This window comes from Acipenser ruthenus, chromosome 25, assembly GCF_902713425.1.
Source record: "Acipenser ruthenus chromosome 25, fAciRut3.2 maternal haplotype, whole genome shotgun sequence".
In the NCBI taxonomy this organism is placed as follows: Eukaryota; Metazoa; Chordata; class Actinopteri; order Acipenseriformes; family Acipenseridae; genus Acipenser; species Acipenser ruthenus.
The window spans coordinates 24,281,907-24,303,159 of record NC_081213.1 but is presented as its reverse complement, the minus strand read 5'-3'; the positions used below and the strand labels follow the sequence as shown (position 1 = coordinate 24,303,159).

General features: G+C 38.7%; 1 long non-coding RNA gene across 1 annotated transcript; it reads left to right on the top strand.

The window, feature by feature from the left end:
* Positions 1–229: 229 nt before the first annotated feature.
* On the top strand, positions 230–20,418 carry LOC131701556 (uncharacterized). Its single transcript, XR_009308872.1, has 3 exons — positions 230–314; positions 18,495–18,597; positions 19,424–20,418. It is a non-coding gene; the product is annotated as an uncharacterized LOC131701556 (long non-coding RNA).
* The last annotated feature ends 835 nt before the right edge of the window (positions 20,419–21,253 follow it).

Here is a 21,253-nt window from a genome sequence, read left to right as displayed (position 1 = left end):
CACAGCCTCAGAAATAAACATGTGGTCCAGAATGCCACAATCTCTGCAGTGTTTACTCAGCAAGCAGGCACAAACAGTTCAGATTTTCAAAACTGCCCACTGAGAGAGGAAGAGCAGTGTGACCACTGAAGCACACATACTTTTATAAACCATGTCTGTCTTATACGTTTATCCACATCGAGCTAAAAATACAATTTACAACAAAGTTGTTTTTTTTTTTAATAGGATTATGAGTGTGCAATAATGCTTTTCGAAACCACAAAGGTCTTCTGATGAGATGTGGAAACTGAAGGATAAGAATGTTTCTGCTACAGGTTAGTGCTGCCTCAGAAAGTAATATAAACCTCTGTGATCTTGAAAGCTAGTGTATTTTAGGCATTGGTGCAGAAAGACAGGCCACGCTCTTTACCTGGTCTAAAACTAATCTAAAATTGTACTACATTCTTTCGAACACATGACATGTTCTCTTTGAGACGTTGCCCTAACCATAACCCTAACCTTAACCCTTACCTGTCCCTAACCTTAGTTAATCCATACCCATCACTAACCCTAACCCTATCCTTATCCCTTATTCCTAACCCTAACCCTAACCCAACGATAAGAACTTATTTAAATCTTAAGATCAGTATTTGAATTCTGAGAAGCCTGGCCCATCTATCTGTACCTATGCCTTATTTTATATACGTATTCGGCAGATGCTATTAAAAGGTATGTTGTACTTGTCATACAGTATATGAAAGAGAGCGCCTTATCCAGTTCTACATGAATACCACTTGAAATTTCGTTGAAAGCCATTTTAGCCAGGCAGTGTTAACTCAGGCGTATACATGTGAAACTCTTACCCACATCTAAAGTTAAACACCCTTTCATGAATATGTCACATTATTATATAAATAATAAATGTATAAAAAGTGTTACATGCATTAGAATTTCAAAATGTTATCGTCGCAGTACATCCAATTTGATACTCCCATGCTTGTCTTTCATGTTATTTATAACTTTCCTGTTAGTTCAGATGGTGCAGTCTTGTTAGCTCTCGAGAAATGTAAAGCAGCTCGGTGACACCCAACACTCTTGTGTCTCATCGGCTTGCATTATTAATGCTTTCTGAGGTTTCTGATGCCTGCACCACACAGTCACGAAGTAGTGATACACTGACGTTTGAATGGAGCGCATCTGTCAGTACAGGTCACAGTGGATTGCATAGTTTTGTTCACCAGATTTGCCAGCCACAAGATGAACAAGATATCGGTCACTTCCCATTTTTAACATTTCCAGTGTCAATCATGCCATCATGGATTTGATACAGAAGAGGTTGATCGCACATATTATATGTTCTATCAGCTGTTTCTGAGTTGTGCATGTATACATTGTATTTTAAAATAATAAATATAATTAAATTTAAATTTTAAAAAATCAGCCTTCAATAAAAGTTCAAATATAGATTATATGTAATTATTTTTGGAAAATCTGCTGGTTGTAACTGCCACTCTGAAAGCATCATGACATTAGAGAATGTGGCACATCGTTCTCCTGCTTGTATTTGAATAAAAACAGCTCCTGTAGTTCCTTCCAAATCCCAATTCACGGTTTTAATGCATTAATGTATTTTAATGTATGAAGCGCTTCTAATTTTGATTTTATCTAATTTAGATACATCTAAAATAACCCAAGGCTCAACAGCACTCTTCATGAGACTCTGGGAAAGAACGATTGCCAGTAAATTAGTTTTCTTTGTCTTGGGTATTTTAGGTAATTACAAGCTGTTTTCCTACTAACTGTGCACTCCCCCCCCCCCCCCCCCCCCCCCATGCACACACTCACTCACTCACTCACTCTACATTGTTATTACAATGGAACGCATTTAAAAAAAAAAAAATCTTATCGGGGGGTCAGTGACCAGTACAACCAAATAACAATTGTGGCAGCTCACCGTGGTAAGTAAAGCCGTCTAAAGAGATTTCAATAAATCACCTTTCCTACTTAACTGTCATGCTGTGTATTTACCAGGCTATGCTTGGTCACAATCTGGGGAGAGAGACTTCATAGACTTTCTCAGGAAGCTCAAGGTGGACTCAGTAATTATTAATCAGCTTGTGCCGCAGAGGAAATTTGCATTAATGTTTTAACACTTGTTAGCAAGCTGAGAATTTCAGATCAGAAAACGTATGACTTTGTTGGTGGCGAGGAAGGTTCTCACACTTCAAAGGCAGGTCATTTCCCAAGCTGCTCAGTTTTATAGAACGCGTCATTCTTTTCTACTTTCTCACAGTTCTTTTCTGTTGTTCCTGTAAACGAATATATAATTATCGTGTTGGGCGTGTTATCCAATTAGTCAGTACTAAATGGATTGTGTTTTCAAGCAGCCACATGACAGCCTTTCAGTAATTCTAAATCCCCCCGCCCCTGCATTTAAACCGTCTAAATCTAATTTGGTTTCTAGCTTCAAATGTAGCAAACAGTGGATACATGAAGATTTCATTCAGGAAAAAGAAAATGCAGTCATGGAACAACTTACTATTTGAATGTCAAGAATTTTCAAAGACTTATGAGGACACTCATTAACAAAGCTAGACACTGTGTGTATTGATCCAACATGAAGTACTGTCTATTTATAGACAGTTTTTACTTACAGTATGTGCTATGTTAACTTGCATTAACTTTAAAGCAATGTGTTAAGTGTGGTAAAATACATTGAATTTGAGGCTGGTTTAGTTCTGGTATGGCTGACCCTGGCATTTAAGTTTGGCTACATTTATAGAATAATGGATAACAAGCCATGTATTACAACAATGTAAACCGTTATTTATTTTTTCATTCTCATCAGACCCTGAGATGGATTTACAGTGTTAAACACATGCTAGACACTTCATGCAAAGAGTTACCAGGTTTTGGATATTGATTGAAAAGAATCATTTCTGTACTATATACATTACATTCTTCTGTACTGGGTGTGTCAGGAAATTGCTGATTAATCATGGTCAACACAAGCAGGTTGTCTCTAATGTGGGTCCTTCTAGCCAAACTCACAAATGCACAAAAGTAAATTCCATCTACACTGTAGTTACTATAAAATCGCCTCCCTGTTGACAAGCCCAGGATCTACAGTAAAGGGCTATTTTTACTGAGGGAAACTGCTGCTCAGCAGAAGCTCGTCTTCCTTCTCCATCCTTAAGCAGCAAAGCAGTTCAAAAATGAAACGCAACTGACAGAGAGTGAAATGAAAAAGCAAATGCATCCTGTGTCCTACCTCATAAAATATCTTCACATGTGGCTGTACTTGAGGACTGAGGTTTTGTGAGCAGATGCTACCCCACTTCAGAATGCTTTTTGAACTTGTAAAATCCTGATGTCCGGAGCTTCCAGTTTACTGGAGTTGACTTTAATTTAAACCCTCTTCTCAAAGCTCAGATGTTTTACTTTCAGCTCATTGACTTTTTCAGTAGATACAGATGGGTAGATATAGAATTACATATGTGTGTTGGCCAATAAGTCAGCAGGAAGACATAGGCGGGATTTAACCTGTCTGATAGTGTATGAAATTAAAAATGACATTGAAAACTATGACTATCTTAGAGAAAAATCGCACCATTAAACCCCAAGTAACCACAGAACAAATACTCACAGATGTAAATGTATTTGCTGAATAGTTTAATAACTTAATACCTGGATGGGAAAAATTCAATAACCCTAATACAGTACTCAGAGCTGCAGGGGAAACAAGCATTCGGTTCTTTTTTCTTAACCCTTAACAAAAAGAAAAACTGTTGGGCTTGGTGACACTAAGCTCTCACACCCACCTAATGCTACGATATGGTAACAGAAACAAAGCATATTAAAAACACATTCTAACAGATGCTGTGCTCATCATACTGACTTCCAGTATGCTCTTTATTTGACTGCTGCGAGTCCAATCAGTCAAGCATTGGATATCGGTCATGAGAAAGGGTTCTGGCCCTTGGTTCTATCTTTACTAGAAGCAGCAAAGACTACACAACTATTCCGTGAAAATCACTGGTTGAATACGGGAATTCTGCACTGTGCATGAATTGTGTCAAACCTGATAAAACTATCAACACCAATTGTTTTTGGTATGAGGAGTTACAGGAAAAGCCTAACTTAAAGTCACGTCTCCCCGCCCCTGACAACTTAACACCTGTCGACGCATGGCTACTGCTGATTGTGCTGTGATCACATTTGATATCTATGACCTTTCAGCCCCAACAGTTCCCATAAACACTGCTAGTCGTCTCTTCCCACAACACATCAGGATATGTACAAAGTGGGACCAAAATCAATCCAAGCTTCTTTTTCTACAAATTTCCGGTGACTCACCAATGTGAAACCGTGCAAATCCACACTCCTTTAATTAGACATGCCAGTGCTGCTGATATTCAGTTGACAGCAGGCGGAGGATTTTCCACGGGTGCACTGTACTGTGCTGTACCAGCCAGTCTCTCTCCCTCTCATCACGCTGAGTTTGACAGATTTTGAGGAGAATTAACGGAAGCTAGCTATTTGTATGATGAGTAGGAAGGGGAAGTTTGCATTAGATTAATTTTTCACACTAACTGAATAATTGTCTGAGTGGGTGGAGGATATTGGATCCCAGATTAAGGAGCTATAACAAGAGTTTGTGTGAGTCATGTTGGCCTCTTCCAAGCTGAACATGAAAGGTGAGGTCTGTGGTGTCTGAAAATAGTAATAGCAGAAGCAGGCAGATATGTGATTCACCTGCCAGGGGTCCTGTGTGGCTGATTCCAGAGAGACGCCTTTAAACACCTGGTGTCTGTTACTAGAAATTCAGTATCTACATTACAACCAGCAAATATTTAAGTAGCTTCTTCCATTTTGTTGCCCTTTTTACCATTTTTTTTTAAAAATGTGGTTGATAAATAACGATAACAAGGTTTGATATTCTTGATTTATTTGGCCAACTGCTTTAAAAAAAAGTTTAGAACTATTTACAAACATCTAAGCAAAACTCTAGGGCCCAGAGTTCTTTACAAACCCACACAGAGAACAAATAACTTAATTTCTCTTGAAAAGCTTTTATTTAATTCCTTAAGGCATATGAACAAATATTGAAATGTTTCAACCGCCCAACACCCTTGCAGTATCGGGAACATCAGTCACCAACCAATACAAAGCGATTCATGTTTCTATTTTAAGTTTCACAATACATATTACAGGAGGCGCTAAACCATTTATAAGAGTATATATTTCTCAGTAATGTAATTCAGTATTTCAAACCGACTTGTGTTTTCTCTCATCACTAGCAGTCAAGATACTCCTTCTCTTAAGACAAAGTCGTGAGTCATGCTGGGAGAGGCAGGGCTGTATATCCGGCCTCTACATGAGATTAAGGTTATTCAAGCACCTTATTCTACTTTGGTTTTAAGATTGTAAGCACACCTGAATCTCACATACCCTTACATATGTCTACTTTGAATTTTGCCTCGTATGGCTTGCAAGCCTACTGAAGACCAAAGATTGTCCAGATGTTTATCCCCACATCACAGTACCATGTTTGCCTCCTTATAACGAAAGAAATTTATAGCTGACTGTACTGCTGCATATAATTTAGGTTTGTGGGCCAGGCATGTGGCATGTTTAACTTGCAAAGGATTGTTATTCTTGTATTGTAGCTCTTTACCAAGATGGAACATATTGCTTGCAAACAGGATGTTTTGTCTTTTGGTTAAATGTATAGCTGCATGATTTATATTTCAGATGCCCCAGATTTCTCCAATGAACAATGGTTTCTCTGTGCAATTCTAAGAATCTAATTTCAAGAGAACGGCGGCTCTGAACAGGATATGTTTTTTTTCTTATTTGCTGATATCATGCTTTGTACTCTATACAGGTGGTAGCAGCTGCATATTCTTTTATAGGCTCAATTAGAGTGCAGGAAAGACAGCTATAATGTTACATTAGCAAGCAAACCAATTCTCTTCTCATGTTACATTCAGGCAATTCAGTTTTTTAATTTTTAAAAAATTTATCTTGTATAGGTTTGTTCGTTTTAAATTAATCTTAAAAGTAGGGTCCACTTGGAGGCTGTGTGGTCTGTGGTTAAAGAAAAGGGCTTGTAACCAGGAGGTCCCCGGTTCAAATCCCACCTCAGCCACTGACTCATTGTGTGACCCTGAGCAAGTCACTTAACCTCCTTGTGCTCCGTCTTTCGGGTGAGACGTAATTGTAAGTGACTCTGCAGCTGATGCATAGTTCACACACCCTAGTCTCTGTAAGTCGCCTTGGATAAAGGCGTCTGCTAAATAAACAAATAATAAAAAAATGGGCCTTTAGTCTTTATACAATTCAGCAGATATAAAGCTCATCTGAGTAGTCCAGCATTATTCTGATGTAAAGGGCTCACAGCCTTCAACCAAGAATTCATCAATGTGTGGATATGAGGTTATACATTACTTTATTCTACACATGAATAGCATCTTTGATCAATGTTGCATCTTTGGCCATCACTGCTTCACCCACAGTTATGTAAGTGTTTACTAGGCGTACAGGGAGTCTTCTGGTTGTTTACTTTCACTTTTGATTGAGCGCAGTTACAGTATTGCCTGCAGCAAATCAAATTAGATATTTTATTGTCAGTTAGCTGGAAAGAGGTCACCCTCAGAAAATCCCTTTAAATTGAGATGTTTTTGTTGCTATTCGACAGGAAAGAATCTCAAACAATGGTCAGTACCATTCGAAGGCGAAGGAAAGCTCAGCAGAGATGTCAGCAGAATGAATCAAATTGATACTTCAAATGTGGAAGCATACAAAATGTTTGCATTTGCTGTTGGTTTTAAAAAAAAGAAGTCATTCAAACATGGCTAAGTTTATTCTACGTACCTGTCATCTCACTATCTCCCAGGGACACCGCTTCGTATTGTCAGCTGTTGACGTTTAATTGGTAATGACTGGATTCAACTTCATCAGGGTTTTGCCAATTATTTTAAATGTTCTGAAAAAAACTACTTATGCTCTGTAGTCAGAAGTTCACGTAATAGAAATAAAAAGTTTCTGAAGAAAAAAAAAGTTTCTTTTCGCGTCTAAAAATGAGTTTGCGAAACATATTAGCCAAGGGTGACAGAAATGTCCTTTATAAAAGCTCCCATAGTAAAAACATAGTAAGGTACAATACAGCATAGTGACAGCATGGTAAAGCATAGGTAAGCATTGTAAAGAATAGAAAGCTATGGTAAAGCATACTGATAAACATGGCAAACCAGGGAAAACTGAGGTAAATGCATGATACAAATGTAATACATTATTATACACTGACAAGATCAGTCCCAGACAGGCTCTTACAGTCACCTAATAAAAAGAAAGAACACCATATTAACCCAATAATAGCCTTCAACTCCCTGTCAGAAATAAAGCAGCTAAACTAATTAAGTTTTGACATCTTAAGTGCTCCTTGCTGCAAAGGAAAGTGGTGATAATTAGTTATCAAAAAGCTCACTCTAGACTAACTGAGATGCTGAAATGTCCTATTATATATATATATATATATATATATATATATATATATATATATATATATATATATATATATATATATATATATATGTCTTTGAAAATTAGAAATGAACTTAAAACTCACAAAATCAGGCAGGGTTGCGTGAACTACATTAAGTGCAGATATGTTAAAGCTACTGTATGAAACAGCTTGACCCAGACATTCATTAACATACCTAATGTTTGTCTATGTTTGTTTCTTTTACTTCCTACTGCAAAAAAGAATTGCGGTACACTGTGGTGTGTCCCAGGGCAGCTTGGGACAGATTATTTTCTGCATGCAAGCTGAAATCCAAGTGATATTACATTCCCTGAGCCATATTTATAATGCGCTCTTGGCTCTTGGCAATATGTATATGTTAGTCTGGCTTTGAGGTTGTAATATATAATCACAGCTTTAAATATTCAAAGGTGGAGAAGCATTCCTTCTCCAGTGATAAGAGATTTGACATGCAAACCCTGCGTTTGGCAGAACAGGACTCAGAATCTATAAAATACTATAATTCACCAGCTTGTGTTTTTATTTTTGTTATCAGTTCCTCAAAAGGGAAGGTGCACCTTTAAATCCAATGTTACTCAAGAATTACATAAAACAAAAACAAAACAAAAAAATGATCTTTTCTAGAACTAATGTGTGTAAGAAATCTGCCTACTTCTGTCCCACTGCACTGCCTTGACAATGACATCCCCCCCAGGCAAAAACCGGTTAGATCTAGTTCCTGTTAAGCCTTCTTATCTGTAGCTGGGCAGGCTTCTTGTCACAAATCCAGAAACTTGATTTCTACATAATGACACTGGGCTACACTCCAAGTGCTGCTGCTGCTGCTGCTGCTGCTGCTGCTACTGCTGCCGCCCGGCTGCCACTGGCTCTGCTGCTGCAGAGCTTACTCTGGTCATGTGACCTTCCTCGGTGCTCCATTCATACTGGAGCAATCAATGAAGTAATAAATGTATGCTGTTCATGGAGCCTCTCCCCACGGCAGACTCTTTCTTTAGATGAATGATAAACAGCAGTGGATGCAGCTGAATGAGAACGACTATTTCCCTTGCTCTAATCAGCAACACAATTTCAATACATGTGCTACAGCGGGAATGATCAAAGGGAGCACTAATCTTTCCTGTGCACACTTCAGCTTTCACTGATGCGCTAAAAGCATCAAAGCTGTCAGCCTCTCAGCATTTGCTCAGGGTAGAACTAACGTGCTTCTCCCTAGCCTGGATTTTTTTTTTTTATACACTGGGTTTTTCATATTTTTATAGATTCTTGATGACTGAGAAACAGAATAGCTTGTTAAACCACCCAGAGTCTGTGTGTGTGTATTTGGAGAGCGGGGTAGCTTTCAACACAGCGAAGTTAGAAAGCACGATGATGTTTTTATCACATGGCTTCTCTGCAGGAGCACACGAAATGCTGCAGGAGTTATGTGACCCCGGCATTTCAAGTTTATGCAAATAGCTTCGGAAGAGTAAAGGAAACAAAGATAATGCTTCTCTGAAAACCATCTCGGTTTCCCAGACTGCATTGTCCAGCTTTTGATTACAACACATCTCAAACAGTTAAACAGGCATGTTACCTTTAGGCCTTTAGGTCAATAACCCATTGGATTATTTTGCAGTCAGTTTTAATACAAATTATATTTTTTACAATAGGCTCTCTTAACTCTATACTGTACTCAATATGGTTGTCTATAGCAGCATGTTGCAGAAGACATTTTTACTCCCTAGCTTTCTGAAATGAAAAACAATGCAATCGTGTGCACAATGAAATAACATGCTTCAAATATGAATGACCCAGATAAATGAAGCGTGAAAGTACAGTTGGTTTGGCTAATGCATGCTACTGGAATAATGATGTGTTTCCAGCCTCTGAACAAAAGCGTGATCAAACCAGCTCTCTCTCTTTTCGCCCTGTTGCTGTGAAACAATGTTAACTCTTCATATTCAGAATAGTCGTTTTGATTGGATTTATGTTTCTGTGTTGGAGAATCAGATCTGTACATGCCTTCATCTTTAATGTGGGCTTTTCCACCACTGCCTCTGCTCCCTGTCTAAAGGGATCAAGTCTCAAGCTCAGCGGACATCAATCTTTTTGTTGAGATATTGGTATGCACAGTGTACAATGAAAAATCAAGTACAGTTTGAACATTACTGTGCTCGAAGCCAGAGGTTAAAGCCTGATCATATAAGAAAACAACTTTGGGAGGAAAAACAACTTTTAGAGGCAAAAATATTTGCATATTTTTTTACTATTGTAACTTTTAAATATAGTCACTGATTATAAACACAGCAATAGCTTTATATTTGACAGGCAATGTGGGCTAGTAACATTATAAGCTCCTTTACAAACTCCCGTTGCTCTGAGTCAACCCGGGGGAGCAGTGATGCTTGATGATGCCATCTAGTGAGAGCTGAGTTAAGTGCATTTAACAGCTCTGTCTTATATTGTGAAGTTCACTGAACTGATGACAAAAAACATGAAATACACATTTCTTTGGATTGTTTGCTTGTACGTAGCGCGTGCATCACTTATTCCAAACGGGACACCGTCACTCTGTTAATAATAAGAGGAACACATTTCGATCTTAATATTGTTCTTGTGCATCAACAAGATTTTGATCTCATCAGCCCAGGCCCTGACTGGTGTTCCCAAACAAGAGGGTTCAAGGATCTAAACAGCGGTGGAGTTCCCATTCCTCCCACAGGTCTCAACAGGCTTAGGGGTTTTAGAGTGGGAGCTTTAAGACCCAACACTGTGTAGATAATTGAAAAAAGAACCCCAGGGAGTCAACTGGATACCTCACATCATGCCTTCATTTTACAGCATTAAAATAAATGTGGTGTTTTAGTGTTCCTTCCACAGCTTTTGCATCTAGTTCTTCTGCTGCAAATACAAATTGTGGTAATACACAAAATGGTCCAGATTTAGATCTATGCAGCCCACAAGCTCCTTGTGAGCGTTGGCTGTGAGTAGAAGAGAACAGAACATTGTAATCAAGACAGTGCAGATTGATGGTTTTAAATATGAGTCACCCTTCCTGGAAGAGGCTCAAAATCACAGGGTCAAATCGGCAGTGTTTGAGACCCATACATTAAATACATATTGAATGAAGGCAGTATCCAAAGCGTTTGTCTATTTGACTTCATTCAAACCACTTCCTTGCAGGAATCCATATATAAAAAAAGGGAATATCAGTCATTCCATCAAATGATGCAGCGAGACGAGCTTAACTAGATGAAAACCTGTTCTAGAAATCTTACTGATAGTGAAGTATATCTGCGGTCTACTGATTGTAAAGCAAAAAGCTATGGGTGCACCTGGTTCATTAGCTTAAAGACTTCCCTCATTTTGTCTCCTGGTCAATAATAAAATAAACATAGCAATGCCATTGTGCTTTGCTTGTGTAACACAGATATACCGATTTTATCCTGTTATTGTTCTGTCATACACATTGTTATGCTATTGGCTGTTTGCCCAAGTTACACAAAACAGTATGTCATATGATGTTATCCACTGACCTAAAAACACCTTATACTGCAGTGTAATTTTATCATTCAAAAGATACACAAATACAACGCATGCAAAGTAATTACAATTATTTTAAGCAATAGAGCACACAGTAGATTTCTGAATTGGCATCTTAATCTGTGTAGGCTGTTCAAAAGCCTGTTTAGAAAATCTGATTAGCAATGTCTTACCTTTGTTTTGTGTTAATAATTTGAATGGTTTGGCACACTGTGTACATTAGGTAAATGCAATTAATCTGATTTCCTTACGCACACAAAACCTCAGGCTGTTACCAACTGCTGCTTTGGACCACGTTGCTGGTGCACGATGAATTGTGATACTTTCTTTACGTGGTATATCGTATTGCAGTAGAGGCATTTATGATTTGTATTGTGATACAAGACCAAAAGAATAGCATAGCTCCTTGCAGTTCAACCAAGTGGTTCTTGATTGAAGAATAAGTGGGTTTCATAATTGGTATGATGAATAGATACTCTCCCTAACTCATTTCATATTTGTCTAACAAAATAGTTCATCATTAAATGATCATTTGTTTTTATTATGCATCATAGTAGCCCATCAGGACCGTCACTTGTATCGTGATGCATATCGCAGCACGACCTGCATATCGTGATACGTATCGCATCGTGACATTAGCGTATCGTTATACCCCTGGCACTGAAACGAATTGAATGATTAGCCCAGTCCAGGCCCTTCAGTGGTGAAAAGGAAGTGGTTGGATTTGGACACCCGAGGGTTAAAGCAGAATAGCTGAAGCGTCTTTGTGTTGTAAGACTCTAGATGATCTTTGGCTTGCAACCTGTGTAACAGGATATTTGCAGACTAAATCCAGCATACAGAGTTAAGCCTTCCGCACTGCTGGCAACAATATGATTAAAATAGCAGGCTATATGAAACCCTCAGTGCTGTGACAGGATCTCACATCCTCTAATCTCCAGTAAATAATCTGGTACTTCCTAGTGGTTTCTCCAATCCCTCCCCCCTCCCCCGTCTCTGCTGGAACTTCCCGTAAACAGAGTAACTCTTAGAGCTAAGTGGGCACTTGCTGACTTGTTCTAAATCAAGCACTACATGACCACATAGAAGGATACAATGAGGACGAGGAGGAATGCAGCTCCTCTGTTAGATGAAAATAAAACAGTCCTTTGTGTAAGAAAACAAAGTAGATGTCGCGCCAACACATTGCACTGCTCAACTTGGTAAACAACAAAGACACATTTCCTAACTTCTATCACAGAACATTTTATTTGACGGTTGTTAAAATGCATTCTTCTTTCTGAAGTTTGCTTTTTTTTGTTTGGAAAAGTGTTATTATTTGTAACTGGTAGAGATCTGTAGGACACAAAGGTCTCCCTTCCTGGAATCATGTTATGAAGGCCCAATTAACAAATAAAAAACTATATGAAATCACTTCTTTTAGATGACACAAGTACACAATGCATGTATCAATGCCCTGGAAGCAGCTTGTTACTGACGCTTCCATCCAGGCATCTCTGGATTGAACCGTTGGCCCAAATGTTGATTTGAGCAAATGTTTCTTCATCCCTGCTGCAATCTGACTCATGGTGTGTCTCAAGCAACAAAAATATGGCTGAACAGAATAAACAGTTCCTTGCGGAAGTGAAACCTTCACGCAGGCGTGGCTGTTTGTTATTGCGTCGGCTCACGAACGTCCGTCAAGCATTTTGTCTCACGCAACCCGGGTCAAAGGGTGTCAACCCACATTCCAAGGTGGGTCACTGGGACCCGGGTTAACACAGGTGTAGGACAGCATGAAAGGTGTATTAAAGTTTTAATTAAACCTGACTCATAACAGGGAGGTGTAGTTTTTAAAGTACATATTCCATTTGCACAAAAGTGTGCTCTACAGATGTCTGACTTGTACTGTATGTACATAAAGGCTGGTTAATCCTCTATCATTCCTAAGAACATCAAAGCTACAATTACAGCAATTAAAGCATGTTTACTTTCAGAACCACAGTGCATTGCAGACTGGCAACAAACCAAATCAGGGAAACTGTATGGCCGTTTCCTTATTATCTCATAACTGGTCATTTCAAACAATTTGATAATCCAATGAATCCGCACTGTTCAAACTCAGCTGAAAGGAAGATGACTTCATTTCACCGGCCCTGTCACTTAGTCTAACTCTGATTCTGCCAAAAAAAAAAAGAATGAGTTGTCTTGTTTCTCGGCCCGAACAAGCGTAGTCATCAGCAGTATTATACAGGCAGGAAAAGTCATTTATAAAATCTGTGCTGTTATTATTGAAACTACCTATACTGCGAATACACAACACACAACAAATAGAATGCTTTCATTTAATGTAATATTTTCATAACATCTGGCTCCTGAGTAGTCAATTTTAGCGAAGAAAGTAGTTTGGGATATTTGACAATCCTTAATAGAGCTGTGGTTATATTATTATGTTCTTACTTGACCACAGTATGAAAAATGTGTGCAGTTTTATATAAAAAAAAAAAAGCAAACTGATTTAATCCCATGTTTTAAAAAAGAAACAAAAGTGTTAAATCTGGCTTGCTCTGATTCCTCTGTAATACTTTACATAACCTTCACAAGGTCAGTATAATAATAAACAACAGTACAGCACGAGCTGACAGAGAGCAAGTCCCATACTCTACGCCCCAGCCATCCCTGAGATGAGAGATCTCAGTGCTGTGTTCTAAATACAAGCCTGTCGGGTTTTTTTCTGTGACACGATCCATGAGTCACCATGGCGAGCTTACATAACATACATTGATGGTGCAGTAACATCTCTCCAGCCCTCTTTTAAGCTGTTGTTCTGACATACCATGGTAACTCTAATGTCCTAATCAGAGCACAGATCCCCTCAGAGAGACGAGAGATAAGGGGTGGCTGCTGCTTTATGGCAGCTATTAGTGGACTATAATGATAACACTACACCTTATCATTTGGGGCAACAAAAAAAAAGCCCAGTGTTCAATGATCAAATAAAGTTTATTACCAGAGACAGCAATTATCTTTCATTCTGTTCAGGCCTACCAGCCTAAAGTGGCCAGACTGATAAGATGGACAAAAATACATGTTTTTTAAACTTACATACATTTTCCCTTATCCTGTTAGTGCTTTCTCTTTTAATACTCATTCAAACAAGTTATCAGTGTTATCCAACAAATAACCAAAGGTTTTCCTTTTTGCTTTAGTGTACAGTATACAAGTAAGAAATAAAAGCTGGTAAGCAAGATGTATCTATGGCCACCCAAAAATAACCCAGAAATCAGTCAATTGCACACCCCCCTTGACGGTTCAGCACGAACCTTGTCACAGGCAGCACACTGTACACTGTAGTATGGAACAATGCTGAGAAAAATGAAACCAAGGTATATCAATGATCCCTTTCCAGAGCCACTGAAGCAGACGCTCTGCCAGCTGACAGTGCATGCTCGTTCAGGCAGTCGTCAGCCAACCCACACACCGGCAGTGACTCATCTCTTGCTGCGGATCTTGCTGGATGCCTTCAGAGGTCTCGGTGACTCCTGATGCGCAGTGACAGCTGGCAGCAATCCAGGTCGCTTAGATTTCATTCACTTCCTCTGCCAGCCAATGGAAAGGCATTAAAACACAAAAGAACTTCATCTCTTCTTCTGTTCTATTTTTTTTTTTTTTGCCCATTCCACACTGTAGTAACTAGCTTGCCTGCAGGTATCCACGAGTGCTTTTACAGCACATGCACACTCTATGGAGCCACACACAGGCTGTCACTAACTCTCAGTGCTCTGGGCTGCTGCACTTAAACTGGGATGAGGTGATTTTCAATGTAATGGTACGCTTGGCCTGCTTGAAGCAGCTTAACCACTGGGCTGGAAGATTTTTTTTTTTTTTTTTTATATTTTTTATGGCTACCGCACCTCATTTTTAAGGAGGAACTTGAAGAGAAGAATTCAAGTTACAATTCTCATAAAAACTGATAGAACCAAATGTGGAGTTGGTTATAGAATGTGTGTGTGCTTTTTAAACAGGACAACATTTTTTTTATTAAAGCTTGTCTTTATAGGTGTCCTGGAAAGCACACGAGTAAAACATAAAAAAGAGGCTGTGGACAAACAATACCCAACAAAAATGTTTAATTCTTAAATTCCTTCACAATTTGCAGTGGTGTTTCACATTGCAGGGTAGTGAAACTCTGCCGTGTGGTGAAGATCTGAAGCCTCATCACAGCACTGCCTGTTAGTGGGCTTGACGTGCAGAGCTGGGTATGGGTGAGTGTATGTGACACAGGGAAGCTTATGAGTAGTAATTGGAACAATCTGCTGAAACAAGATGGTTAACAAAGTCTGTGTTTGAAAAGCCCTTACCAACGTTCTCATCTGTGGAATCACTGGGGGTTTATATTGTTTATATACACAACATAAGAAACCTATCAGAACCCTAAAAGAACCCTTGTGTTCCATGCCTTGTCTGCCCCATGCCATGTGTCACAACCCTGCAGAAGACTGAAAGCTGTATTTTTTATTTCAGTTTTACTCTGTGGGTGTAGTGCAATTGCTGTAATTACAGTATAAAGTGTGGGTGGGGATGGATCTGTTTTTGCTATACATTTTATATCTATGTTCAGCCTGGCTAAACATCTGCACCTCATTTTCTTGGGCGACAGCAGCAATAACAGAGTGCAGTCTTTTGGTACCAATGGTACACAGATACAGTACGTCATTATTTCATTCCATATGTGGCAGGAACTGATGTAACCCTATAGCTGAAAAGATGCTAACATTCAAAAAAGACTCTTCCCAAACATCCTAGCAACATCCAAAATCATGCAGTAAGAAGTGCTGGATTATTAATCGCAGTATCTGTTGCCAGAGAAAAAATATCAATGAAAAAGCCTTGCGGCACTTCAATTCAGTGTCGCTGATGTTGAAAGTAGACTAGCCCACTCGAATGCAAATGTAAAAATCTACCTCCTGTTTGTGAATGGACTAGCTCACTGTTACATTAATGCAAACGCACACCTGTTTGTCAAAGCAAGTATTCCAGTAGCATGCTGATGCAGTAGCACTCGGCTGGTTGGTTACAGAATTAGTAGATTTGTTTGTCAAATGTGTACAACATATCAACGCTTTGTCTGCAGATAGGCATGACAGTGTGTCGATGCATTTGCATAATACTGTCTGAGTACCAGTGAAATGTGACACAACCCTGCAAGCTTGCACACTGCCACCCCCCAGATGCATTTTTTCTTGCTGTGTATTGTCTACAAAGAGTGCGATTGCTTGTCCAGTAATGAGAGACAGAGAGCAAAAGAGAAAGGTAACGACAGAGAGAAAGAGAAAGACTGGGCTTCGTTATCAAAGACATTCATTCCCTGACCATTGCAAGCTAACCACAGGCCATTCTAAATCCGCTTTGTGTCCTCACACAGTCAGAGATTAACAAAGCAAAACATTTCACAGCAGACTTTGCTCACTGAGGTTTCTGAAATCCTGTAATGCCAGCGAATCCCCTTCTGGCAGATCTACTTTTTATTTTACACAGGGGGGATACCTGGTCATGTGGAAGCTGAAGTTTAAGCACGGACATCAGAAAGAAACTTTCTGCAATTACTGGGGATTTATGTATCCACCGGGATTTTGTTTTTGTAAAATGACCATAGAACAAACACCGACGACTGTTGTTGTTAAACAGTAAAATGATGGAAATGAGAGGAGTCAAACCACAGGCGATTGGGTGGGATACTGAACAGCACAGCAGCGTGGTCCTTAAGGTCAGGAGAAAGCATGTGGAGCCCCTGTATTGCTGACTATTAAGTACAATGTATCACCAAGACCCAAAGGTGGCTGCTAATTTTTTTTCAACAAAATTAGGCAACCCCCTGGGGAATGTACTCCATGCATGGAATATCACCCATTCACATCTTAAAGGAGAGTGCATTTGGCAGAGATTGACCTTCAAAAAAGGACTGAAGAGGAACATCTGTATGTTGCTTTGTACCACTTTCATGGTACATGAAATGCATAAAAATGCATAGTACAGCACTTAAGGACATGTTATAGAAAGTGGATTTAAATTGTAACTCTCATGTCTTCTGAAAAGCTGAAGGCAATTTCCATTGTGGATGTTGTCTATGTAAATAAACTCATAATCTTTTTTGCAAACTAATAGAACTGCTGGCAGGGCTGTTAATGGCCTCCAGTCTTATGTGTTACCCTGGACTGATTTCTCATCAATATAAAAACATGACCAGCAGGGGAAGAACTTTAAAAACAGCTTGGGGCCATTAAACAAATCAGTGTTTTGAAATGGATAGCTAATGTGCTCTATTCAATTTTTCTTCTCTCTAATACAAATAATGAATGGAAATATGTCTATAATCTTACTTAACTTTCTTCATATTACCCTTCATTTATGCTTTATATTATAATATTTGGATAAATGATTCTAATAAAGGATTTTTTAAATAGATCCAACCGGATGGAAAAAAAAACCCTCTTGATTAAAAAAAAAAAAGTATTTGCAAAGAAATATGCAGTAGCATTCCACTTGTAATCAGTAACCAGGGACACATTTAAGAGCAGATATATTTTTTCAGGGAAATAACACAGCACAATGTTATTTAAAATAACAGCAATTACTATATTCAGCGGGCGGTACGGTGACGTGGTGGTTAGCGCTGCTGTCTCACAGCTCCAGGGTCCTAGGTTCGAGTTCGGCCTCAGGGGTCTGTCTGTGTGGAGTTTGCATGTTCTTCCCATGTTCACGTGGGTTTCCTCTGGGTACTGCGGTTTCCTCCCACAGTCTAAAGACACGCTGGCTTGGTGGATTGGCCTCTCTAAATTGCCCCTTAGTTGCCCTGCGATGGACTGGGTGTAGGGTGTCCTGCCTTGTGCCCTATGTCTGCTGGGTTAGGCTCCGGCTCACTGCGACCCTCTATAGGATTAACAGTTACAGATAATGGATGGATGGATGGGCTATATTCAGCCACCAGATGGTGCACTATATACTGTATATACTGTATAGAGGAGTAGCAACCATTAAATACTGTATGTGAATCAGAAGATTTCTTTGTGCACCTCATGGTTTTAAAATGATTTTTTTTATTTGTCTTTTCTAAAAGTTACCTGTAGTATGCAGTATTATGAAAAGAGAACAGCAAAGCCTCGTAAAGTAGCGAAAAAGCCTAGTGAAAGCATGGTAAACTGCAGTTACAGTACTGTTAGGCAAAAGGACTGAAACTGGTCTCTGAAATTGGCAGCTTTGTTCTGCTAGTCTCACGGTATGATTTTGTGAAACAGATAGGGCTCTCAGAATAAGCCTCTATGTGTCCCCCTCTGAAGTTTGCAGACTGAACAATTAAAAAAAATAAGCATAAAGATATAAATAATAAACTACACATGCAAGATTCCAGCTCAAAGGAGCTGACACTATGTGCCCTAAAGAAGATGTTTGGTCTCTGCTTTGTTTCCAGAACAACGCTGAATCTAGTAAAAGCAGAGGCAGAACACTCTGCCAGGAATTACAAAACCAGTTCTGTTTGACAAGGGAGGACTTGGTGCCTGCTCAGCTGGCAGGTAGTACTTTCCTTTTGTTTCAATTAAAATTGTGACATGGTTAAAAGAAAGAAAATATATGATGATGGATTAGCAACATAGATTCTACACTGAGATCCCTGGGAAATTAGAAAGTTAGTGAAAGAAGTTGATAATTGGTTCTGTTTCAAGTCAAATGTACATCTCCTACTTTAGTACTGTAAAACCTCTGCCCTAGGAGATGGCAGTATAATGTTGACAACTATGAGGTGCTGAGTTTAATCAAAGGTAATTACATTGTTCCTACTGCAGTTATTGTTAAACCAGAAGCTCATCAGAAATGTAATCTCACTTTGTGTTGTTCTTCTAACTTTTTCGCAATATGTGATGTAAAGATCACGGGCCTTAAAGAAAGTGCCATCTTTCCTACAAGACTCACCTATGGTCATTATCACACTGCAGAGATGGGAAAATGTATGGTGTTATATATAATGAGGAAGGCGATTTGAATCACTCAGACTCTATGGAACCTTTAGCAGGACACATTTGACTTTAGCATTTACTTTATATTTGTTGCTTAAGATATTTGTTGTAATAGATGTTTTATATGGCTCTTACACATACACTATGAGTCAGAAAGGTGATACAGTAGTTTCATATCACACCTGAGTGCCACATACTGTATTAGTGAGTGTGTGTGTGTGTGTGTGTGTGTGTGTGTGTGTGTGTGTGTGTGTGTGTGTGTGTGTGGTTTGGCAACACTTTACCTACATTATCAAAATGTGAAAGAGCTGTTTTTTTTTGTTTTTTTTTTATATAAAGAATTGATGACCAGTATTTCCTACTTTTAATTCCTTCCACATCACAGGGCTACTCCAAAACCACTGACGAATACTGACACCTACTGGAGATACTGGAGTGTTGCAGCAGAGACTCCCATCACAGCACCTTCATGACCCCATCATTGTTCCTGACTTCATTTTCACTCATTATACAAAATTCAGCCATTTCTGTAACTGTTTCTATAAAATACATAGTAATGGCGTTTATAAATGGCTATCCAAAAAATATCATGTAAAAGAAACTAATACATAAATGATGCCTAAAATAAATAACCTATTCTCCAGGGCAGCATCTCAAGTGTTACTAAAGGTCACCCCACTCCATTACTGAAGATATCCTATCCACTAAAGAAGCAGTGCGGAAGACACTCCAGATGAGATAGCACACTGTCATGTTTACCCCAGGGTTACTGGTCTACTTAGATGTCATGGAAATAATGTTTCAGACCTCGCAACTAAGGCATTCTTTGTATCAATATCAGATTCAACTGACAAAAATCATATCACACCTAAAGCTTACTTCTAAAGAAATGTGGATGTTCCTATCCCCCAATAATGTAACTAACACATTACACGTGACAATACATTGTCAGCAGCAGTGTGGATTAGTGGTCTGCTAAGAAATAAATAATAATAATTGTGACACGCTCATCGCAGTTTTTATAATAGCATTTCATAACAAATGTATATGTACTTTTTTCATTAGTTGAGGAAATCATATGTCCTAACCATAAAAAACAACAACAATTATACAGCTATACAGGTAAGTCCTTTTAAAAAATAAAATCCTGCAGTATACCATAGTAAAAGCTTAGTGAAATAAAGTAATGCATGGTAAAGCACAAGCCATCCTGTTAAATCACAATTACACAATTGTCAAAATTAAAGCATTGTCAAAACCTGGTTAAACCACAGCAAAATGCATAGGTAAGCACAGTGAAAGCATGGAAAACGGCAAAATGAACAATCAAAATGTGCAGAGTGAGAATCCTCAGCACGCTCGCTGACCCAGATCACTGATGAAAGCTGCTTAGTAGTGATCTGAGCTTCTAAGGAAGAGAGTCTCAGTTACTGTACTTAATGCATCTAATGTCATTTAAATCCACTCATGACAGCATGTGCAGTGACTTCAAGCCATGACATCACTGTTGAGTATAACTGAATCCATTGAGGTTGCTGAAAAAGTGACATCATGGTTATTCGACTCAACAGACACATAGCTCCTATATACACTCTACTGGTGTTACTGCGGCTCCCCATTGAATCTGCCTCCCAGTAGCACAGGATAACAGACTAGTGTGAAGTGTGCTTACTTTCATTAAGCATGATCTGATTATATTAGAAACAATACATCTTAAAGTAATTATAGCTAACAAAATAGTTTCTCCACCATGTTCATTGTCTCAAATGTGCAGTTTTGAAAGAAACACATGTTATAGCAAATATGTATTTTAATTTTAAAGCATAACAGTTTGCAAGCCATGCTTTTAGACTGTCTTGTACTTCCTGGGTCATTTTACTTCAAGAGTGAAATTGTCCCCACCCCTTTACTGGCTTCTTTCCTGTCAACGACCAATCAGTTACTTCCCCTATTGACTGACATGCTTTCAGTCAGTAACATGCTTTCACCCAGAAGAATAAGGAATAGAAAGTGAGAGCGTCCATTAACCAAAAGTAGTGCCAGATATCATGTTTGAAAATTTTTTTAAAAAAAACATGTGTGCTTTAACAAATGTTTCTTTAAAACTACTCAATTAAGATTTATGTAGCTAATGAAAGTGTAAAATGGCTTCGATTTGTTGAAATATTTTTGTTAGCTCCAATTAGTTTAATAGAAGTTTAATAGAAGGGTAAAC